General features: G+C 38.2%; 1 protein-coding gene across 1 annotated transcript in view; it reads left to right on the top strand.

Annotated features, from left to right (window-relative positions):
• FHIT (fragile histidine triad diadenosine triphosphatase) overlaps positions 1-25,209 on the top strand; it is a 1,229,373-nt gene that overhangs the window by 222,009 nt on the left and 982,155 nt on the right. The window contains exon 3 of the mRNA XM_087824669.1: positions 15,406-15,479. The gene's annotated coding sequence lies outside the window, so the exon portion shown is untranslated. The remainder of the gene's footprint in view (positions 1-15,405; positions 15,480-25,209) is intronic.

Genomic DNA, 25,209 nt, shown 5'->3' with positions numbered 1-25,209 from the left:
TTCAGGGCTTGAGGAACTAAGATCCCAGAGGAAAAGTAACACAGAAGAATGAGTTTAAAACACTACATGGAATTTTCCCTGAGACCCTCTTGCATACTTCTAGGGTGAGACAACAAAAAATAAAGTTGAAAACACGTGATAGGAAACTAGAAGGAAAAGCAGAGATTTTGGCAGTCTTACAGAGTCTCATAGAGTTCAGAGCTTCTGAGGAGGTAGGGCCCTGGTAAATGCTCAAGGCTTTTAATTGAAGCCCCTGAATAACTACATCCTAGGAAAAGACCAAACTGGAAATACATCAGCCTCAATTGAATCAAGGTGATCTGCCTTTACTTTATCAGCCTGCCAGAAGAAAATCAAATCATCTTTGGAGAAATAGAACATTGTTTGAAGTTCTACAATTTTACCTAAACAATGTATCTTTCATTTACTAAAAAGTTAGTAGGCATGACAGGAAACAGGAACAAATGACCAAATATCAAGAGCTAAAAATAGCCCAAAGTAATAGATCCACAAATGATTCAGATATTGGAGTTTCAGACACAAATTTCCAAATACCTCGTTAATATGTTCAAGAAAAGACAGAATTTCACCAGAGATCTGGAATCTAAAAAGGGAATCAAATGGACAACTTCAAACTTAAAATTACAGTAAATGAAATTAAAAATTCAATAGATGGTTTTAATAACATATTAGACACATCCAAAGAGAAGATTAGTGACTTGGAAGATAGGTCAGTGGAAAATATATATAGATTAAAGCACATAGTGGGGAAAAAATTGTAAAAATAAAGAAAATTTCATAAGGAAAATATTGGGTAGTAAAGGTCTGGACCTGTTTATTGGAGGCCCAAAAGGAGGTTAGGGAGAAAATGCGGACAGAAGCAATATTTGAAGAGGGACTGATCAGTAATTTTCCAAAATTGATGAATAATATCAAGCCATAAGATTCAAGAATCTTTATGAGCAAAGAAAATCAAATAAAGTATGTAGGCATATTTTATAGTAAACTAGTTGAAAAACCAAAGAAAAAGAAATCTTAAAAGCCTCCAAAGAAAAAATACACATTTTTAAAACAACTAAAATTAGACCTGTAGTTAATTTTTAAACAGAAACTGGAAGCTAGAAAAACAAGAGAATGTCATATTTAAAGTGCCAAAGAAAATAACTGCCAATCTAGAATTCCATACCCTCTGTACATATCTTCAGAAGGTATTAGAAAAATTATATGTAAAAGAATGTCAGCATATTTATGTTGAAACTATTAAAGGGAGCTCTTCAGCCAGAAGAAAAATGTTCCCAGATAGAATCAGGGAAATTCAAAAAGGAATGAAGAACACCAAAAAGGTTATATACATAAGTAAATATAAATTAATATAGACTTTTAAAAACAATCAAAATAATGTCTGATGGAGTTTTTCACTCCCTGTAACCAAAGATGAACAGGAGCTATATCCAACCAGAATAGGAACTGCAGTGGACTGAAACATATCAAATATTTTAAATTAAAAAGTTCATAATGTTAATAATAATAATAAAAGTTAGTTACCATGGGAGGATGTTAGTGAACTGATTTATTATTTTGAAAAATAATATAAAAATTTGAAGAACTGAACATTCATCCTGTGTTTTTATACTACTAAGTTAACTTAAGTGGGGATTTTCTCTTGATAGCAGTCTTCCAGCTAATAAATGTTAAAAATAGAATTAGAATATCCTTATTTTTAATTCTAATGAATTAATGGATCCAGGTATTGAACATGGATGGCTATGACTATTACAAAAATGCACCATCAGCCATGAGACAGTCTTGCTAGAAACTAAACAATGAAAAATGAACCTGAATATGATTAAGCCCCTGAATCTAATTACTAACAAACAGAATTTACATATTGGGAGCATTTTATTTTATATGATACTATCGAAAAAAATTAGACAGTGGAAAACCTCTATTTGAACAAGACAGTTTCTTCAATGAATAAGTAGCAAGGGGGAAAAAAATTAGGTGGATTTAAGGTTAAATGAACCTTATCAGCCAATCACAGTTTGCAGAACTTGTTTGGATTTTTACATGTTTGATAATGATATTATATTTACACATTTCTAAAAACATACTCTTTAGAGTTACACAGTCAATACTGTATTACAATGATGTGGTTGAGGGAAACGTGGATGAGGACAGAAATGGAACAAGACTGGCCTTGACCTAACGGTCGCTAAAGCAAAGTGATGGGTGTGGGGTTTTCATTACATTATTAAGCATTTTTGTATATGTTGGAATTCTCCAAAACAAAAACCTTGAAAAAGAAATATATGTAGAATTATAGTAAAAAGCAACAATAGCACATGAGGTGGAAGTGGGGTGTGGTATAAATGAAGTTAAAATTATGCAAAGGCTTTATCCAGGGATTTGTCAAAATATCAATTATGGTAGATTCTAATAAGTTGAAGAAACATATTTTAGTTTCTAGGGTAACCATTTAAAGAATGTATAACTAACAGGCTGATAGAGATGGAAAGTAGAATAATAAAAGCATTATTTAATTGAAGACAATATGATAATTAAGGAAAAAGATATGTGGAACAAATAAAAAACATATTAGGACGGTGATATAAAATGTATATGACAGTAATTACCTTAATGTGAAAGGACTAAATACTTCAATTTAAAAACAAAGATTATTAGACTAAACTATAAAGATGGGACAACTATATGCCAATTACATGAGGCACACTCTAAATATAAAGCCATATATATGCAAAGTATGTAAAAACAAAATACCATGCAAACACTAATAGATGCAGTGTAGCTGTATGTATGCACACAAAGAGCACAACCTTAAAATATTATAATGTAAGCTAATAATAGAACTAAGAGGAGAAATAAACAAATCTTCCAATTTAGTTGGGATTTTACCATACTACTTTCAATAATTAACACAACATGGAGGAAAAAAGAGTAAACAAATACCACAGTTTACAAATTTAACCTAATTGTACTATATAGAGCACTGTAACCACCAACTGAAAAATTATACATTTTTAAAGTGCACAAGGAAGATTTAGCAAATAGTCTGTATGTCTAGACATAGCATTACTTAGTAAATTTCAAAGGACTGAAAGCAGAGTTTATTTTTTGGTCACAGTAGTATTAAGCTGAAAATCAGTAACAAAATGATAATGAGAAAATTACAATATTTGGAAATTTGGTCATACTCTTTCCCCCATGTATCAAAGCAAATAATCACAATGAAAATTAGAAATATTTTAACTGATAATGAAAATACAACATATCAAAGCTTGTGGGTTGCAGCTAAAGCAGTCCTTATTGGGAAATTTGTAGCCTTAAATTCTTATATTAGGAAAGAAGAAAGTCTAAAACTTTAGTGATCTAAACATCTGTCTCATGGATCTAAAAAAGAGCTAAAGTTGACTCTTTGAAAAGGCTAATAAAATTGATAAACTCTGGTAAGAATAATTAAGAAAACAAGATAAGATACAAAAATGTTAATATCACAATTGCAAAAAGGATAACACTAAACTATTAATATTAAAAATATAAAAAGATATTACCAAGATTTTATGCCAATAAATTTGAAAGTATAAGTGATATGTTTTAGTCCCTTTGAAAATTCACTAAAATTGATATAATATATTTAAGAAAAATCTTAATTATTTTATATTTATTAAAGAAATGAGCTTCATAATTATAGATCTTCCCACAAAGAAAATACCAGTTAAATTTACCAACATTTTTTCAGACATTTAACAAGGAAACAATACTAATCATACATAAATCTCATTATTAGAATAACATAAACTCTGGCCCCAAAGCCAGGAGGAGTATTTAAAAAAAAAGAAATTCACAGTCCAATTTTTCTCATGAAGATAGATGAAAACATTCTAGCCAAAACATTAGTAAATCAAATCCAATGACATATAAAAAGGATAATTTATCACTACCAAGTTGGATTTATTTTAGGAATTCAAGTTGATTAGTTGAAAATTAATCAATACAATTGATCACATTAATAGAGTGAAAATGAAAAGCTGCATCATCTCAATAGATGAGGGGGAAAAATTGTTGATACAATTTGACACTCATTCATCATAAAAACTTTTCCTAGTGAAATGGTAATAAGCAGAAATTTCTTAAGATAAATGAGATCTACAAAAAAGCTATAGCAGACCTCATACTTAATGTTGAAATATTGACAGCTTTCTTGTTGAGAGTTGAATAAGATAAGGAAGTCTGTTATTTCCACTTTCTTTCATTATTGTATTGGAGACTCTTGCAAGTTTATTAAGGTAATAAAAAATAGAATATCTTCATAATCTTGGGGTAGGCAAGAATCTGTATTTTTAATAAGCCACAAAGGTGATTATTATGCACAGCCAGTTTGGGAAACCTTATGAGTAGGTTGTGTGAGGTATGATTTACTTATCTTGTGTGGACACAATCTAAGAATAGCGCAGATGTAAGGAGAATCTCATTTCTGCTCTCTAATGGGACTGCTGTTGTCAACACATTGGATCAATCAGATTGATGTGGATTTTGCCACTTTCCTCTAAAAATTGTTTCTGTTTGCAAATATGGTGTTCACCAGATTTTTACTAATATTTTTAATCAATCAGGAAGAAATACCTCTATACACTTTATAACAACTTCTATTTACCTGTAATTCGATTTAAAATGTTAATGGGAGTTTAATATGTTTAATTCTTTTGTGAGAGAGAAACATCCCATTGGTTGCCTCCCATGCACGCCCCACCTGAGCCTGGAATCAAACCTGCAACCCAGGTACATGCTCTTGACTGGAAATCAAACCCAGGACCCTTCAGTGTGCGGGCTGACACTCTAACCAGTGAGCCACACTGACCAGGGCCCTTGGGGCACTCTTGTCCCTCAGCCTGTGGAATTTTGTTTCCTTTATCTCCACTGCAGTAGTTCCCTCTCCTCAGATTTCAACTCCAGTGTTTTCTCCTCTGCAGACCTGTTTAGGCCTTTTGTTATAACCTCTCTTTTTGGTTCCTGCCACTACTCTGTGTTGCTGCTTCATCACTGTCTCCCTAACAAGATCATCACTCTGTGAGTTTAGAAATCATATATGCTCCGTTACCAGCTCAGCCTGGCATATGCTAAATGCTTAATAACTGTTTGTTGAATGCATAAAAGAATGTGTGTGAATTGTTTAATTGAAGAGGAGATGAATTGTTGCGCCCGAAGATATTATTATCTGTTACCAATAATACGAAATAACTTCGAAGGGAAGTCAAGGGCCGAAGTTCTAATATAAATTAAGGGCTGATTTTTCAGGTGAGGTAACCAGTGCTCAGAAGGTTTACGAATCTTGCGCATGGAACACAGCTAGTGAGTGACAGAACTTGAATTTCAGCGTAGGTTTGTCTGACAGCACCGTTCGTTATTCCCGAGTGGTTACAAACCTCTACGGAGACAGTAAGCATGGCAAATGCTGCATCTCTATCCCCCTCCTGAGTATGCATAAGGGTCGTTATGAATATGAAAGACTGACAATTTTGGAGTAAGGAAATTTGTTTAACTTGATATAGCCCAGTGTCCCTGTCATTTAGTGACACCCCTGAATGGAATTTGCCTTGGCAGATGCTGCTATAGGGTTCGTCATTCATCCTTTGTCCTTCAGTTTGCTTTATCTGCCCTACGGCACTGATTGGAATTCCATTGCTGAATAATTCTTTCCAAAAAAGACATTTGCAAAATACTTCCATCTAGTTAGAATGAAAGGACACACTACCCCGTTCAAGATAAAACATTGAGTCTTTTAGAGCTAATTTGTTCTAACTTAGGGTCAAGTGGCTGGAGACATGGACCTCACTTTCTTTCTTTCTGTCGCAGATATGCTTGTTGCTTTGAAATTATGTTTTGTTTCCCGCACATTATTTAGGCTACCAAATTGCAGATGGTGAAGCACCCAGACCTGGGATAGCAGTAAAAATCAGAACATTAAATCTCTTTTTCATGAGAAAAGGGAGACACTTGGTCAAACTCAATTCAATTACCAATGATAAAACATACTAGTGTCACCTTCAATAATTACTGAACAAGACAACTATAAATAATATTACATCTATTTCATTTGTAGCATATTTTATTTAAAAATCAATTCCTGCTAAACAGTTCTTGGTGCTAGGGAAATTTTCCAAGACTCATTTCTTTAGAATGGAACATAAGCCTTGCAGGACATGCATATAGTGAGTGTACTTCTTCAAATTTCACCTAAGTTTGAATATACGGAGTTTATATTCTTAGGTAGAGAATTTTACCATGCCCTATTTTTCTATACAAGTTATATTTATATCTATATTAGTATAGGTATGTTGGGAAAACCCATGCATATCTACAAGCTGACAGAAGGTGCCTTAGGGATTTTTTTAGTTAAATATGACTACATATTTCAAAAAGTTTCACAATTTTGAGTTTGTAAAAATTCAGCAGGTATATGTACTTTTTGCTTAAGTAAAAGTGTTTTTATTGAAAATTTAAATATCATACAAAAAATAAGGGGGAATCAAGTCTGCATTCACCTTTTTTTCTTAATTTAACTGCTAAAAATATAGAAATAAAAATTTCAGAGTGTCTGACTTCATGTATTTATTCAACAAATAGGCATGGGACAGACAGGAGGACTAGATGTTATTCCTGCTTTCAAGAGGTTCACCTCCGTGCAGACACTAGTAGAGAGCTATGCACATACAGTACAGGGTTGGGTGTCATAGTGAGGGGAAAGGGCAGGGTGCTATGGGAACACCTGAGGGGGTGCTTGTCTCATCCAAGATTGGGGGCCCAGGCCAGGCTTCCTGGATATCTAGACTGAGATTTCTGTAACCAACAATTCTGATATGGTGAAAAAATTGAGACAGGAGGGTCCTTGTCACCCTTAGCTGATTGAAAAAAGAATCTGTAATTGCTTTGTAGTGAGTAGTCTTTTTATAGCAGCATTTTGGCCATGGATAGAAAAGAAGATGCTGCTGCTGTTTTTTTCTGGCTTTGTTTGATTTCTTTGTGCTTTACTGCTTTTTCTATGAACCCATAAGAAGTCACACAAGAATTATCTCTGCCCCAGGTAGTACAGGCACACCTTGTTTTATTGCGCTTCCCTTTATGGTGCTTCTCAGATGTTGCGCTTTTTACAAATTGAAGGCAAGATCCTCCACCACCAAAAAGTTAGACTTGCTGCCCGGCTGGGTGTGGCTCAGTGGTTGAGCGTCAACCTAGGATCCAGGCAATCAGGGTTTGATTCCCGGTCAGGGCATATGCCCGGGTTGTGGGCTTGATCAATGACTCTCTCATCATTGATGTTTCTGTCTCTCTCTCTCTCCCTCTCCTTTCCTCTGTCTGAAATCAATAAAGATATATTAAAAAAAAAAAAAAAAAGTTAGACTTGCTTTATTTCTATACTTCCTTTATTGTGTTACTTGCTTTATTGTGGTGGTCTGGACCCGGACATGCAATATCTCCGAGGTATGCCTGTATCTGATATTGAAGATCTTTTTAGAAGTTTATCTGACATGTTTGTGTGTGAGACGATGTATGTAAGAATAGTGTGTAATGCCACACCTGACCTATGACCCCTTCTTCGAGAACTGTCCTTGCACCCAAAGGGCTGGCACCTACATACCCGTCTACCCAGTATGACTCTCTGAATCTGGAACATCCACAATTCATTCTTTGTAGGACACTGACAGCAGAGGCCCGTGGCCTAATCTGGCCTGCAGATATGTGTTTAAAATCAGGAATTTTGGTGAAAATCTGGATTTTTTGTTATTACACAGCTGAAGTTGAGAAATAGCATGAGCCGTTGTTGCAGACCCTCTTCTTCTAACTTCTTGTTTCATACCTGGTCAGCTTCACACCTTCAGTTACCTGCTGGCTCGCCCCTGTTGGTGCTGGAGTTAACTCCTCATGTAGAGTTGTGACCATTCCAGCTGTGGACTGGTCTTGACGAATTGGTTGGGTTTCCTCTGGTCATTTTGAAGTGGTGCTTGGGACACTACTTGGTTCTCACTTAAACTGCAAAGACAGGTATTTTTCATGGCCATGCCAAAGCAGAGAGAGCACATCCAAAGGTAGAGGCTATAGGGTAGATGTTCCAGAAAGAAGCAGAGACACGAGCTCCTGTAGCCAGAGAGTGTGAGTGTTGGATATTGGAGCCTAGTGACTTCCCACTTTCTGGCTTTGGTTCCTGGGGCTGTTTGGCTATACTCCCTGTCCTGTATGCTATGGGACACCTCTACTTCCCCACCCAAGAACCCATTGTGCCTGAGTTCCTCAAGTGGATTTCACTTGGTTTTAAGAGTCTTTCACTTGGTTTTTATGGTATTTTTGTTTGAATGGGGGAATGGAACTTGGTTTCCAGTAATTTGTCATGAATACTCTGGTTGGGTTAAAACAAAATTTTGTAAACATTCAATAGGATATTCAAGTTGACTGTTGGAAACCTCTGGGCTACTCTGTTGAATTAGCAGAACAAAATCTTGGCATTGTTGAATAGTGCTTTGAGCATTAGAAACTTCTGGGTTCAAGACTTCCCTAAAAAGTGTTGCTATTATTTATATATATATATATATATATATATATATATATATATATATATATATATATATATATATATACATATATACACACACACACACACACACATATATACTTATATATATAAAGAATAAAAAATTTAATTGAATATATATTTTTTAATTGATTTTAGAGGAGAGGAAGGGAGAGGGAGAGAGAGAGAATCGTTACATGAGAGGAAACATTGATCGGCTGCCTCCTGTATGCATCCCAACCAGGGGTTGAATATGCAGCCTGGGTATGTGCCCTGATTGGGGTGCATGGGACTAAGCTCAACCAACTGAGCCACACGGACCAGGGCTATATCTATTCTTAAGTTGACATATTGAGATTCTAAGGTGATTCTGAATACGCTATAAAGTTGCCTGGCTTCTTAATCTTGATGTTTTAAAAAAGCATAATATGATATTTTATATTTATAAAACAACATATTTGGAGCATAATAAACTAAACAGCGAACCCACAGTCCAATTCAGGAACTGTAACATTGCCATCCCTCACGGGTTCCTTCCCTGCCTTTTCATTCTAACAGTAATGAAGGAATGGATGTACTGGGTGAATTTTTCACTTATCCTTCCTTTGTGTTTATTTTCTCATATAAAGTAACTTTGTCACATATACCCCTAAGTAAGATATATTTTAATTTTTGAGCATTATAAAAAATGGCTTTATGTCCGTGCTTCCCAGCGTCACATCATGGCACACATTGAAGCTGAAAATATTGTACAGTGCCTTGGGATGAGTGCTGTCTACATCTCACCACGAGACGCTGGCTGCTCCAGCTACCATCACACGCAGAGCTAAGGGGCCAGTGTGTTAGTTTTGACCTCGTCACTGAGGCACACGACTCGGAAAGCGCTGCTGGGTGTAGTCTCCTGCACATGCTGTTTCCCCTTAAAGTTTTGTTTCTAAGATGTATCCCTGTAGTGCACGTGGCTGTAGGTCATTCCTTTTTACTGCGGAACAGTATTTCTTTGTGAACATACAAGCATTTCCATCTTCTTTTTCGATCCCCTCTTTGCTTTTCATTTACACTTGGGATTACACCAGCCTACCGTGACTTAGGGAAAACTGCTGAATTTGATTTAGTGTTTTCCTAGGACTCAAAGGTGCTTTTAAATTTGGGGTTTAAAAATCTGTTTAGTATTAGATTGAATCTTGGAGTAGGCAACAAGAGATAGAATTAATTTGATCATTGTATAAGATATAACCTCCTCTATTTAATTATATTATTAGGACAGAATAGCAATATGTGGCAGTGGATCACCTTCAGATCAGTGGAAATTTACTTTAGACAAGCAAACTAAGGAGTACTGAATTGTGAAGATTTTATAATGGCATCAATGTTTTTGCTACCTAATATGTATTGGGATCTGAAATGAACTATAAAATTCTTTAGTTCAGCAATGACAAATATATTTCACTTCATGTTCCAAGTCCATTTTATTGGTACTGCTTACCTGGAATACTACTGGAAAAGTGTTTTGTGTCCATGTCAGGGCTCTTTAGTGAAAAATTCAGTGATCGGTTACTGCTGTTTGCCCTGGGAATGCGCAGTGGGAGTAAGGACAGACATGCTACCCATTTGCATTCTCTAAACTAGTGTCTCCATCTGCCTCTCCTTCTATGATTATCTTGAAGTTATCTTGATCATCTGAATGTTGTTTAGTTTGTAGTTTACCCCTTTTGGAAAACCAAATTCATAATTTAATTAAAAAGTCAGAGTATCACATAGTTGTGCTGTTTTCTTTGACCATTTATTATGGTCTCTAATGACTGACCTTCACCACAGGCTGCTTTTCTTAAAAGTATCCAAGATATTCCACTCCTTTGGTAAGGCATGTTCTACCATCATCATTGAGCCTCAAACTGAAAAGTAGGTAAAATGCCCTTTAGTAGCCTCAGTTTCAGGGCTTTGAAGTCAGCTTTGCATAGATAGATCTTGTCCCCTGTAATGTAAAACAATTAGAGTAACAAACCTTTACTTTTTCCAGAGCCTATTAAACGTTATTTTCAAGATAGCATCTTTTCTTGTCCTTCATTTATGAATGTTTGGTCAGGAAATGGTTGTAAAAAGCTTCAAATCCCAGTTGAATAATGCATTCTCAAAGTAGCTGCCAAGTGTAAATACCACTGATATACATTCATGCAGATGATAGTATATAAATAACCAGAAAAGCATAGCAAAGGTCAATCAATTGTGTATAGGTCAGAATGCTTTCCATCTGGATTGAGTCATTTTAGCAAATGACATCATGTGTCCTTTGGAGTCTATTGTGAGATGTGGCTTGAGTCATTATAGATTGGCTTCTTCTCAGTGGTAAGGTTTAATAAGTGAATGTATTGGACTCTGTGGGAGCAGATTTGCATAATTAGGGTACAGCGATGAAGGCTTCTTATTCTGGAGAAAACTTTTGGGCCCCATCCACCAATTTCTAGTTTCTTATCCCTCTTAGTTGATTTTTTTGTTTTTAAGAACTTGAAGACAAAAGAGTTGGAAATGAGCCATACATTCTGTATGTTACTGCAGTGGATATCTTTCCATGAAATTGCCAGCAGGGAATCAATAGTAGTAAATCTGGGACCCTTCTCTTTTAACTTTACGACTGCTCTTATGGAATACGGCTGCTTGGACCCTGTAAATTTGGTTTATAATATCTGCTTGATCTGATGAGGAGTGGTCACACCAGACTGCCAGACTCTAGAGTGACTGGCAGGATGGGATGCCATAGGAGAGGGGAAGGGATGTTGGCATTTTCCAGCAGGAGCTGAATTTAGCTTGTGGACCCAGTAATGAACGGAGCTGCCAAGTTCAGTCATTTCTGATTAGTCAGGGCTTGAGGAGGGAAATGTTACTTGACAGAATTTAATGTGTGATTTTCCCCTCCCTTCAGGATATTTTGGAAATGTTAAAGAGTTGTTGAATTCTTTTTAAAGTAGGATGACTTAGAATGAAGAAGCACTGAGTCAAAATTTGCTGTCATGTGGTTAGGCATTTATAGTTTGAATCTAAGTTTGATTCTGAGTCATTGGAAAGAAGAAGGCTGGGCATTCTTAGCAATGATGAAAGGAATGGTCCTGCCTTTAGGGAGTTTATAATCTGCTGGGAAACAGATATGCAGACAGATTGCCACAGTATAAAATGATAGCTGTTCTAAGCAGAGATATGTGTAAATTCAAGCACTATTGATTTTTGACATTTATTTGGGCCCTAGATGGCTGAGAAACATGCCTATACTTATTATTAAGGTATGTTGAGAGTGAGCTTTCAGCTTTCAACATTGACTACCCTGTGTTTTGGTGATTCAGAGGCATGTGGCTGCCCTGCTCTTGGAATGGTATTATTATTATTGTTGTTATTAATTATTCACACAACCCAAAGCATTTACTTCTACATATACAACAAAACAAATAGTTAAAAGATAAATAAGTAGGTCAAGTTGCAGTTGTTCCTTGTGGTACCTAACAGTTGATTTCAAGGTTTTGTCTTCTTTCCCCCACTATCACCGTTGGCTGAGATTACAATCTGAGGTCATGGATCCATCAGCTGATTCATTGTGGTATAAACAGCACAAAAAGGGGCCTGTTATACCAGTCTGCCCCTTTTAATCAAGACAAAACAGTGCCACCCAGCAGACTTCTGCTTGTCTCTCACTGTATAGAATTACTCCTAGTTGAAAGGATGCTGGAGAGAGGGGGTTGTGAATGGGGGATGTGTTGACCAATCAGTGTTTGCCAAACTTTCAATCTTATTATCCAAATATAACCATTGTTGATAAAAGTGATAATACTATACCTACTATTTTTGCAATGTGTTTTTCCCTCTTAATAGTATCATGATTTTTACTTCATGTTATTAAATATCCTACTGCATAACTTTTAATGCTTATTTTTAATAGTATTCCACTTTTTGCGTGAAATTTAGGATTTCTAGGTTTTACCATCACTAATAGTGCACTGTCAAACATCCTTGTAGCTATATCATTTTCAGAATTCTTTTGACCTTTTTTCTTTCATTTTTATTCTCCCTTTAAAAAATAAAATATCTGTAAGTAGCAATAATATAAATAAATAACCAGTATTGAGGCACTCTCTTTAAACTGAGTCTGGGGAGAGCAATTGTTTAGTAACTCAGATAACTTAGATCATACCTACAAAATGCAACTATCTTACTGATTTGGCAAAATGAGAGAAACAATTAGTAGATTCAAAGACAGGATAGGGAAGAGGAAAGAAACCTGTTTTCTGATGGAATCAATTTAATCAGTTCAGTTAAAATGGCTTAATGACTTTCATAGGCCTGGTGAAAGGGATCTGGCAGTTTGCAGGTATATTAATTTTCAGAATCACTCCTGCTAGAAAATATATATATTTTTCTGGTGTTGTGTTTCTTTTTATATAAATGTTGTCAAGTGAGAGTGTGAAGGTAGTTCATCTCACAGCTCATCTGTCAGAACGTATCGCAGGCATGTTGAGGTCGAAAGCCTGGCATGCACACCAGCTAAAAGCAGAGGCTGCAGAGGGTTGGCTTCCAGGGAAGTAAAAGCAAAAGTTGTCGCCTGCCCCACCTCTGCCATCATTGCTTTGGCTTCAGGAGGGGATCAATGGTGCCTTCCCTTGTGTGAGAACTAACAGTGGAGCAGCAGAGCTGCACATAGGGCAGACAGTTCTGGTACTTGCTGACTACATTACCTCTTATAACAGGGTTTTAAATGTCAATGCTTTTTCTAATACATATGAGGAATCCTACCTAATTGAGAAGCTGGCCCATGTGCTTAAACTGTATCCAACTGTGTGTGTGTTTAATGTTGCAAAATAAGATTAATTTTTATGGTAAATTTTTTATGGCCTGCTTTCTGTTCTGTGCCAGAGAAATGGGAACTGATGGGTGGTGAAGATAAAAGAGCAGTGTTGACCTTCTGGTAAATCATTCATCAGACTGTTTTTATCTGTAAGTGATTTTCCAGTTGTAGCTCATATTTGCTAATCACTACATTTGACTCTCAATCTATAGGGGCTGATTGTTTTGTTGTGGATTGCCTTTTCTTTGTTTAAAAAATTTTGGTTATTGTTATTAGTAAAGCTATTTCATTACCAATTAGTTCTTCCACCAGAGGGGGCTTGTGGACAGAGAGAGGCTGTGGGAATTAATAATTTAGTTACTTTTTGCTGCTCTTCATTGTGACTTGTAAGGTTTCTCCTCAGTAGCTGAGATGGACTTTAAGTACCCCATTCACCTACTCCTTTGAGTCTTATTGCTCCCAATGAAATTAAGTTACAAGATGATTGTCTTTGGCAGTGGCTACAGAATAGAATAGTTAACTGGTGTTAATAGTCCAGCACCAGGATACTTTTTGGCTTCCATGTTAATGAGAGTTCCATCAGGGGAAACAGGGAAGGAAAGAAGAGCCTCTTAGTTCAACCCTAGGGCAAACCCCAGAAACTGGAATTTATTATAGTGGAAGCTGTATTTGTATCCTGGACCCAAAGTGGGTCCATAGCTGGACATCTGATAGAATCAGCCTCACTAGGGTAATGCACATTTATGAGTTCTTCATTTCCTTCTCCTTCTGCCTGACTCTGGCCAATTGCTAGAGTTCAGAAGCATTGTTGATATAGAAGGCCCCCTTAGAGTTGAATCAGCCTACAAGATACAGAGGCCAGAATGAACATGTCCTTGCATCTGGTCTCTCTGAGGACACTGTGGGGGAGAAAAATAATTTTCCTTCTACCCTTCTAAGTTCTTCTGGTTGTTCTAATAATCAAATTGACATGAGACAGATTAACAGGAGAAAATAACCAAATTTTTAATGTATGCACAGATGGGGGTTCCATAAGACTATCAGGCCCTAGCTGGTGTGGCTCAGTTGGTTGGGCATTGTCCTGTGCACATGGGGGTTGCTGGTTCGATTCCTGGTCAGGGCCAGTGCATGGGTTGTGGGCTTGGTCCTCAGTGGGGAACATGAGGGGGGGCTGTCAGTGTTTTGCTCTCATATTGGTGTTTCTTTCTCTCTTCCTCTCCCTCTCCCTTCCTCTCTCTGCCGAAAAATAAATAAATAAATAAATAAATAAATAAATAAATAAACAAATTCAATAAAAAAAAGAAAAAAAATATCCAGCTCAAAGACAAATTGAGCAGATGAGGTTCATAGGCCATTATGAGCTAAGGTGAAAGGGGATGGAGTGAGGTTTGGACTTCAGAAGGATGAAAGGCAATTCACAGGTAGATGAGAAGGGGCAGGCACTTGGTAAACAAATTCTTGCAGGCCACCCAGAAATAATGGGACACCATGGGAAATCTAACAAGCAGACTTTGCTAGTTCCTTCCAGTCTGGCACCCTGTATTATGCTAAGGCCATAGCTCCCTTTAAGCAGATTTTTCTATCTAAATTCCTTTAGTAGATAAGGGAGAGATAAAAGGATCTTCTTTAGTCTTTTTTTTTTTTCTCCTTTAAATAACCAGCTTAAAATAATCAATATCCCAAAAAAGGTATATTTTGGGGTGGCAAATTCTGCTCCCCCTCAAAACTTAAGGGAAAGATTCTGCCTTGTGACTAAGAGAAATTGACCTTTGTCTACCAGAAGATTTGTCCAGTTATAGTGCTATGTTGATTAACCCCACACAGGTTGTTTCTTAATTATGTATCTTAGGGCCTATTAAACTAAGGGCTGTGTCACCTCTCTGGGGACAGAGAGTATTTTGGTATTTTGATTGCATTTAAATATAAATTGAGGACACTAAGAGACAGAAACTAATCAAAAGTGTTTTACTGTTCCTTTATTCCCCATCAAATACAGACAGTGTCAAGCAATATCCAGATATTAGCAGGACTCCTCCTGTGCCCTGTCTGAACCTGGGATTCTTCCATTGGGTGAGTGATTGGGCCCCAGATTGGCTTTGCTCATTTGGTTGATGAGGACAGATTGACAGAGTTGTTGCCGGTAAATTTGCAGCCCAGCCTAAGGGCACGACCTGAGGTCATTTTGGAGGCCTGTGTGTGATGGGGTGGAAATGGGGGTACATGACCCTTTTTTATTGTTTTGTTAAGGCACAAATTATAGGCTTGTGGATGCTGCTAGTCAGAATATTTTTACCTCATTTTGGATAATGAAGAACAAACTTCTTTATATTCCTTTATAGAAACACACACACAAAAATAAGAAACGCGATTTCTAAACAACAGCGTCTTCTAACAGGGAATTTCTAGAAGTTATAGTTTTTCTTCATTTGTTAGAGATGGAAAAAGCCAGCTTGGGGAGGGGGGCACTTAGATCCCAGGAAAACAGGCAACAGTCATCGCCTGTTAATACCAGATGCTCCCTATGAGATGCGGTAGTTCTGACATTGTGGTGGTGTTTTAGACTTTTCAAGCACCCTTTTCCATAACAATATGGATTTTTGGAATCCTGTTTATTGAAAATGCTGATGCAGTCCAGCATAACTTCTCTCGCTTCCCTGCTCTGGATCCACAAACTTACCTTGATGCACGCCTATGCTTGCCGCTTTTCCTCAAGATTCAGAGAGAAAGAAGGGTTTTCTGTCTCTCCAAACTCCTTTCCTCTGCTGCGCTGTCTGCATGGTAACCTCTAGCCACATGTGTGCATTTACAGCGACGGTTCCTCGGTCACACGAGCCTCATCTCAGGGCTTGATGGGCACGCGTGGCTGCTGGCTACCTTATTGGCAGTGTGGATGTCAACATCCCGTCCTCACTGCAGGTCCTGTTGGACAGCACTGCTCTGCTCCTCTTGGCTCTGTTGCTGCTTCCCTGTCACCCTCTCAGGTGGAGGCTGTTTTTTCCTGTGTCTGGAGTGGAGTCAGTGTCCTCTTTCATCCTCATTGTCACTTCTCGACAGCTCTTTTCTCTTCGTCACAGAGCACTTTTAGAGCACACGCCATCGGACTACACTCCTGCCTCCTCCTGCGTATTTATTGGAGGTTTAGCCCCTGGCCGACTCTCTAATGCTGTCACTCTCTTGCCATCATTCTTGGTAAAAACATCCTGGTAGAATGCTCATATCTGGCCTCTCAGTTCTTTGAGTTTCTCACTTGCAAACGTCTCTTCTCTACTCTAGCTCATGGTCGTGCTCCAGGCCAGTGGCTCTGCCTAGGAGGCCCCACCCTCCTAGGGAGAATTTGCAACTGTAAGGAGCCTGGGGCCTTCAGAGGGCAGGAGCTGAGGAGGCTAGATGCCCTTCAGTGCCGGAGACAGTGCTACTCAAAGAATGGTTTCAACCTAAATGCTACGGTGCCCTTGTTAGGAGACACCGTGCTGACCTTCCGAATGTGCTTCAGAGCATTGCTCTCTGACCACCACCTCCTGTCTTTCCAGGGAGGCCAACTCACGTGACCCTAGCAGTCCTGCTCCTAGGAGTTCTTGACCCCTGGGGCCTCCGCTCCACTGCCCTGCTGTGCATCATCCCTCTCATGTCCTCGCTTCCTCCCTCACCTAGTTTAGGAGCCAGGGCTAATCTCTTCTTTGCGAATCCTCTGTCATCCTCATCTGGCAGAACTCGGACCCTCGCTTAGCTTTCTTGTCCATTTTGGGCCCGAGTGTGGGTGACTGGAGAGGAATGCAGAACTATGCTGGACTGCCTTACTTTAAATTTATGTCCACAGATTTCAAATGGGTCCTCTGCGTCACTTGGCAACCCTACATCACTTACCTAATATTTCTACTCTCAGACAGCTATTTTATAGCCTCACCTGTACCTCCAACCTCCAACTCCCGTCCTCAGCTTCCCCACTCATCTGATTCCCCGAATTCATGTTTCATTGGGGAAACAAAGAATCAGAGCGAACTGCCTCATCCCCTCCAGCAAATCTCCGTCCCTACCTGTGTCCATGCCCGGCATCCCTGCCTCACTCTGGTCCCCTGCATGAACTGTATAAACCCCGCAGTGGCTTCCCACCTTCCTCAGAGTGAAATCTGATCTCTAGGCCATAGCCTCGAGGTCCTTCAAGATTTGGCTCATGCCACTCTCCTGCTTTCTCCCATGGTCTGGTCACACTGATTTTCTTGCTGTTCTTCATGTGTGCCAAGCTTATTCCCACCTTAACATGACTTTTCTTCACAGGACTTAGGACTATCTGGCATCGTATTGTAAATTTGGATAGGGAAATTTACTATCTTGTTCGTTTCTGTATCATCAGTGCCTAGAAAAGTGTTTAGCACTTAGGAGAGTATTTATTGATTAAGCATTTAACACATTTTTGATAAATGAATAATGAATGAATGAAGCTTACTGACTCCTGTGACGAAGACTTTTGGTTTGCTTGCCTTTACCACTCTGAGCTGTATGCTGGCTCAGTTCTCCCGCCACTTCTCTCCATTTGAAACATTGGGAACCTTCTTTTTTATAATGTCCCATAATATCACTTAGCTTTCATTTGCTATAAACATATAATTTGCATATTAATTCTGCCTTTGTTCTTTTCTCATTAGCCCATAACAATTAAAATACACCATTACTCTGCCATACCATGAGTTTTTATGATGTCATATCAAAGTCTCCATTAATTAAATATCTTAATAAATTAGAGCCCTGTTCGATGACAATACCTTCCGATCGCAAATCATCTCTGCTGAAGAGCACAATGGCAGACATGGGACAATTTTAGCATTAGGACGTGCCAACCTAACAGTCAGATGTGCTTACTGACACACTGAAAGTTAAAAGCTGTCACTTTAGGTGATCGTTTGGTGCCAGTGACACAGAACAGAACAGAGTTGATGGGAGAAAAAAAGACAAACTCAGGCACTGCTCTTGGAAAACACAGCTCAATTATCAGGCTGTCGTTTGAATTCTTTTGAATGTTAATTGGATAAAACCACAAATTAAAAAAATTAACACAGAATGTTTGGAGCTCTGAGACTGTGTCTTTGGATTTCAGTTGGAGAGACACTGACCTGCAGGGTAAAGTTCAAACTTCTTAGCTTATAAATGCTGGGCCCTCATTTAGCCGGAGGGTGAATTGGAGTGGAAGGTAGTAAAATGACATCAGGGAGAGAAAACACACGAATGCAGTTGTCTAGGTAAAAGATGATGAGAGGCTGGGGTAGAAAAGAAGGCGTATAGGGAGGGAAGAGGCAGAATGAGAGCTGCATTAGACAGAAATGAAAAGTAATGGGGAGAGTAAAGAAGCATGAGAGGTAGATGACAAATGGAATCTTCTTTGTCCGCATTCCAGATAAAGAATGGAGGCATGGATTGGCCACCTGAATTTGGGGATTTGTGTGTGTGTTGTTTGTATGAGGATTTATCACCCTATATCTTTAAGAGAATATAGTTTGCTAATGCGTCTAAATGACTTATTGAGAAAAGCTAAATTATGAGTCTAAGCTAGATACAGTAATGCTTGCTGTGGTGTGCAGTATTTGGTACATTTAGACAATCCATGACTTTTGGGAAATTGTAGATCAATATGATTGTTGAAGTAAGGCCAGATATATCAGGAATCACATCAAATATGAAATGATTCATTTTATCTGTCAACAGACAAAGATTCTTAAGTTTGATGGGGAAAGAGAACCAACTATATTCTCTTTACAGACTGTTTACAAAGGACACACTCCTGTTAAGGGTAATGGCATGGGAAGATTGAAGGGAAAGGGATGGAAATTAATGTAACATACCATGCAAATACCTTTCAGAAGAAAGCTGTTGACACTGTATTATTATCAGAGAGAATGTTCTTTAAAAAGTGTTATTGCAGATACAGGGTTACTACTTAATGATAAATAACACTGGGCAGATACATTAATCCTGAACCTACATTACCTAGCAGAGTCATTTCAAAACTATATAAAGTAAAATTTGACAGAATTACCATGAGGTATTGAGAACATGGGTAATCATCATCAGGGAGTTTTAAAACATATTTCTCAGACACTGATAAATCAAATACACTAAAAAAAATTAGAAAGGATAAAGAAGCTTTAAATATCATAACTGATTAGCTTGGTCTAGTGGACATATACAGAACTTGGAACTCCACTAGCAGAGAATACACATACATAGAAGGCCTTACCACTGATGAATAAAAATTATATGAACCATAGTTCTTATCTCAAGGAAAAAGAATTAATTAGGAGGCCAAGAACCAACAGACATCAAAAACTCCATACATTTGGAAACTCAAGATTATACTTTAAATAATTATTGACTGAAAGAGAAGTGATGGTGAAAAGTATTAGGTTCCTTATTTTAACTCTTGTGGAGCTCAATTAAAGAGGTGCATGGAGGGAAACTTACAGGTTCACAAATGCATCTTTTAGAAATAAAAGAAGACTGGTTATTAGTGATTTAAGCATTCAACCGAAACAGTATAAATAGGATAGCAGAGTAAGTCAAAATAAAGGGAAGGGGTAATACAAAACATTGTAAAAACCAGTGAAATGAAATACAAAGGAATAGCAGAGAAATCAACAGGGCAAAAGATGATTCTTTGAAAACCTAAGCAAAGATGGAAACATCTGGCAAACTTGATCAAAGACAGAGACAGAGAGAGAGAGCACAAACAGTATTAGAGATGAAGGGGGGATTAGCTAGAGATACACTGTAGAACAAAAGGTCAAAAGAATATACTAGGAATAACTTTATGGTAATATATTTGAAATGTATATTCTAATAAATAAGATTGCCCAATATGCTTATGATATACACATTCTGAGCTCATGACACAAGAGACTGAGAAACATCATGTCTAGCTGAGTTTGAGCCTGGATCTCTGGAATGGAAAATTATGCATTTATACACCAAATATTTATGTACATCTACTGTGTATCTGGAATTTTGCTGGTGTTAGCTTATGTTTTCATGAGGGAGATGGACATTAAACAAATCATTACAAAAATAGATGTTTACGATTGTAAGTTCAGTACAGGAAAGGTGAGAACATTTAACAGCTAACCTAATCTTATTAGGACAAAGCAGATTAGCAAAGGTTTCCTGAAGAAGTGACATTTAAGCTGTGACCAAAATTATGAGTAGGAATTTTCCAGGCTCGGAGGAAGTGTGGGTCCAAAGGCAGATCATAGAGTGGGAGGGTAGAAAGGTGTGAGATTCAGTTTCTACAGCTGCCATTGGAACGTGGTTAAGATTTGCATAAGCCAAATACATTAAATTCACACATCTCCGTAAAGCGCAAACATATTTTTCCTCGTTAATGGCTTTACATAAACGCTTAGGACCATAAGCTGTAGAGAAAGTATAAAAGCATGGGCGAGAAGGAAATAAACCAACTTCATTCAGAATAGTAATTGCTTCGCGAGGAGGGAGAGCAGAGGGGGCTTCTGCATCCATCCCTTGTTAATGGCTGTTCCCTTGTTAATGGCTGTTCCCTTCCTGAAAGGAAGTATAAAGCTAGCCACAATTATGAGTTTGCTAATTTCTTAATTTAAGTGTTGGCTTTCTCTGGAATGGAGCCCTCAATTATAAAGCATCAGGAGAAAATTACGGAAGAGAAACTAAGAGATGCCATTCTGAAGGGACCGGTGGTTCAGACTGTGCTACTCTAATGTGGGGAGGGAGGTGCCGAGGTGGGAGCGAGGGCTTAGAACTGCACTGTGCCGCGCAGGAGCCGCTGGCTACTGTGGCCACTGAATGCTTGAAAGGAGGCCTATCTGATTTAAAATGTTCTGCGAGTGTACATGCACACCAGATTTTGAAGACGCTATTAAAAAAAGAATGTGAAATATCTCTTTACTATTTTTATATTGATTAGACATTGAAATGATAAGATTGTGGGTATATTGGGTTACATAAAATATTATTAAAATTAATCTCATCTGTTTCTTTTTACAGTGTTTATGCATTTACTAGAAAGTCTAAAATTACTCACACAGCTCACGCTATATTTCTATTGGACAGTGCTGGTTTAGAAATTTTATAGCAATTTGGCATTGCCACAATAACCAAGTGCCTTTTTTATTGTATTTTACAAATGGATTATCAACCCACAACATACTGGAAATGAAAAATACAGTCAACTGCTGTTCTGTCACAGATTGAAAGCACGGCTTTAAGCCGTTCGTATCTTCCAGAGCATTTTAGCCACTGTGCTTATTAGAGGAAAATATGTATATTGTCGATTTCTCAGAGCTCTGGGAATTATTCTAAGGCAGTGACTGTTAAATTGATTTGTCCCTCTGAGTATGAAACAAGTGATTGATAAAGATGTTATTGCCCTGGCTGGTGTGGCTCAGTTGGTTGAGCGTCGTTCCATGCACCAAGAAGTCACTGTTGGATTCCCAGTCAGGGCACATGCTCAGGTTTCGGGCTCCATCCCCAGTAGGAGGCAGCTGATGTTTCTCTTTCTCTCTCCCTCTTCCTCCCTCTCTCTCGAAAAAAAATCAATGAAAACAGCTCTGGCCAGCTTGGCTCAATGGTTAGAGCATCGGCCTGCACACCGGAGGGTTGCAGGTTTGATTCCTGGACAAGAGCACATACCTGGGTGACAGGTTCAATCCCCCTGTCAGGGCTCCAGCGGGAAGCAACGAATCCATGTGTCTCACACAGGTGTTTCTCTCCCTCTCTCCTCTCTCTCTCTCCCTCTTCCCTCCCCTCTCCCTTCTACTCTCTCTAAAAATCAATGGGAAAAAATATCCTCACTCCTTGGGTGTGGATAAAGTAAAAATATCAATGAAAACATATTTAAAAAAGATGTTATCGTATAAACCTCAGATTTACTTGTACTTATTTAAAGTTATATAACCTGTATATTGTGTTGGAGAGACTATAATAAATACTACAGTAAAGAATTTATTTTTAAGAAGTTTGAAGGATCGGTTTGTCATCAACTAGTGGTTATTTTGAGAATTAAAAAGTAAGGGGTAGTGAAGCTCAGATCCCAAATTAGTTACATCGCAGCATTGATAATATGCTTAAGTAATTGTCTTCCTTAGGTTTCCTTCTATATTGTTGACTTATTTTTCGTCAGAATGGGCTGGACTTAATGTTGGACTTAGCGTTTGGCGCAAGTGAGCTTGTGATTTACAGGGCAATTTTTCTCATCAAAACCTGTGCAGAACCATTTATTTTAAAACCAATATTTATTTTACAATGGGAAGATGGAGCAGATTAAAGGAGCATAAAACCATGATAAATTACCCAATCTTTATCCCATAGAAAATCTTTTAAGTGGCTCTTAAAGTAATGGCAGTAAAACCGTCTCATAGGGTTTGTATTTGGATGCTTCTCTAGCATATGGTACAGTCATGTAGATTAAAATCTAATTAACAAGGAATTTATAAAAATTTAGATGTGGCCTGCATGATTCTTTTTCAATAAAAAGTTCAATGTTTTTTTTCCTTAGCCAAGTTTGAGTCTTGCTCATGAGTAAAGGGAATCCTATCTCATATTCTTAGCTGTTACAAATCAAAGGCCCAAGAAATGAAATATCTTAGTCTTTTTATTTAATAATCAATTTTTATATTAAACCTTTAAAAACATGTATATTTATACATAGATTATTATAATGAATATTAAATTATATTCATTAAGAAAGGAATTTTATAACATCTCATTTTGTTTGATTTGGTTCCCAATGATATCTTAGGTTATAATAATTTCTGTAGTTAAAAATAATGGAGCTACATTTCTCTAATAGTATCTTTAATATTATTCTAATGATAAGTAAAGTTATATGACATACAACCTTTGGACTGATTAAAATATGCTAAAGGGTAGAAAATATTAGAAATGATAGAGATCTGCTTGTAGTCATGGTGAATTTTATGAAATGGAGCCTGTGTCCTGTTGTGGAATAGATGTCCTATTGTGATCATTCTGTCTCTAGATAATTGTGGACTCTAGGTCAGTGGCTGGCAAACTTTTTCCGTAGAGGATGAGAGACTAAATATTGTAGGCTTTCTGTCTCTGTTCCATCTATTCAACTCTGCTGTTATTGGGTGAAAGCAGCCTCAGGCAATATATAAATGAATGGATGTGTGTAGATCCTTTGACCCAACAATTCTGTATCTAGGAACGTTTCCTAAGGAAATAATCAGAGGTTTTGGCAAAGTGAGTACAAGAGTGTCTGTTATGGTATTACTTCATGATGTGGAAAGCTGCTTATGAATCTTGGTTAATTAAAAGAAAAGCAACAAAACAGAATTTTTGATATGATGTGTGTATGTGTATTAAGTTGAGACGTGGAATTACTGATAATAGACTTTTTTTATATGCAGAATGGAAATTTTATATGGTCCGCCTAAGATGAATACGTAGAGACTGAAAGATTATCCACCTATAATTATCTGAGTGAAAAAACAAAATAACCTTTTTAAAAAAACTCTTTTTCATGTATTCATTTGTTACAATGAACGTATTTTAATTTGCAATGAGAAAAATGAAGCGGCTTTTTAGGACAAAGGAAAGACTTTGCCATACAAACTGTGGTTACCCAGCGATGGCAAGCGTGCGCGTGTCGTTCTCTGTGGAGGAGCTGGGCCCCCCGGAGGATCTTGGCGCCCTGTGTTCCGTTATGGCGGTGGATCCGCAGGGCCGCGGCCAGCACACGCTGCGTGCTCTTCCCCGCTCCATCTCCCCCGTGCCGCCGAGCTTAGGATTTGGCTTCAGATGGAGCATCTTCAGGAATGCATGTGTGCGGCAGTTACACTGCAAGAGGTCTACTTCGACACTCCGCGTCGGTCTTGTGAGCTTGTTTAAAGAAGCCCACCTCCTGAGACATGGCTTCCGTGCTGTGTTTTGAGGGCGCCAAGGCCCAGGGTATGAAACTGGTGAAGGGACCCCCCGAGGCACCCATGGCCTTTAGCTGGGCCTCCTGGTAGGCAGCCTGTGGCCCTTTCCCAGACAGCCTACATCTCCGCACGGTAGGTGCCCCATCCTTTTCCTGTTCGAGACTTTGCCCCTGTCCAACTCTCAAATCCTGCAATTCTCTGATTTTCCTCTTTTCAGCCTTGTTTGCTGTTTTCCTCACTGCTTCTTGTCACCTGGCAGAAACACAGGGGGGAGGGACTGCTACACAAGAGACACTTTTGTTGCTGGTATTTAACTTTCTCCCAGAGTTTCCATCGGATGGCATTGATTTCTGGTGCAAAGGGTGCTCAGCTTTGGAGGCGACCTGTGGAGAAACAGTGTCCCCCGCGCCTGCTGCGAGGCTGGAATCCCTCGACCCAGCGGCAGGAATTGGCACTTGTGCGAGACTGTGGGACATGCCCGGAGTGCCTGGAGCTTCTCGCAGTGACACTCGGTGTGAAGAGAGAGCAGCGAAGCATTCCTCTACCTGAGGGAGGCAAACATTTTGTGAGCTCCCATGGTTTTCTCGTCAGAAGCTAAGACTGCCTGCCACTGTATTTTGATACAAACGTTCAACTGCACATTAAGGCTCGTTTCTGCTTCATTTGGAGCACAAGTCAGAATGATTGTACCTCCATTAGAGAAAATGAAGAGGCCTCAGTAACTGACACTGCCTGCTTAAAGAGAAAATATTTTCCCAGTAGGCAAAAGTAACTGGCTAAATGCAGCCCCAAACAAAAGATCATTTCTACCAAGAACTCTCATGTCAGCTTCCTTGTTTGTGAATGAAAATGGGTCTACGGAATTCACATTTCTTACAAAATATTTACCCATTTTCCCC

The sequence above is a fragment of the Miniopterus natalensis genome, chromosome 15, assembly GCF_054644295.1.
Source record: "Miniopterus natalensis isolate mMinNat1 chromosome 15, mMinNat1.hap1, whole genome shotgun sequence".
Classification (NCBI taxonomy): Eukaryota; Metazoa; Chordata; class Mammalia; order Chiroptera; family Miniopteridae; genus Miniopterus; species Miniopterus natalensis.
The sequence above is the reverse complement of the archived record's forward strand: the minus strand, read 5'-3'. Positions and strand labels throughout refer to the sequence as shown.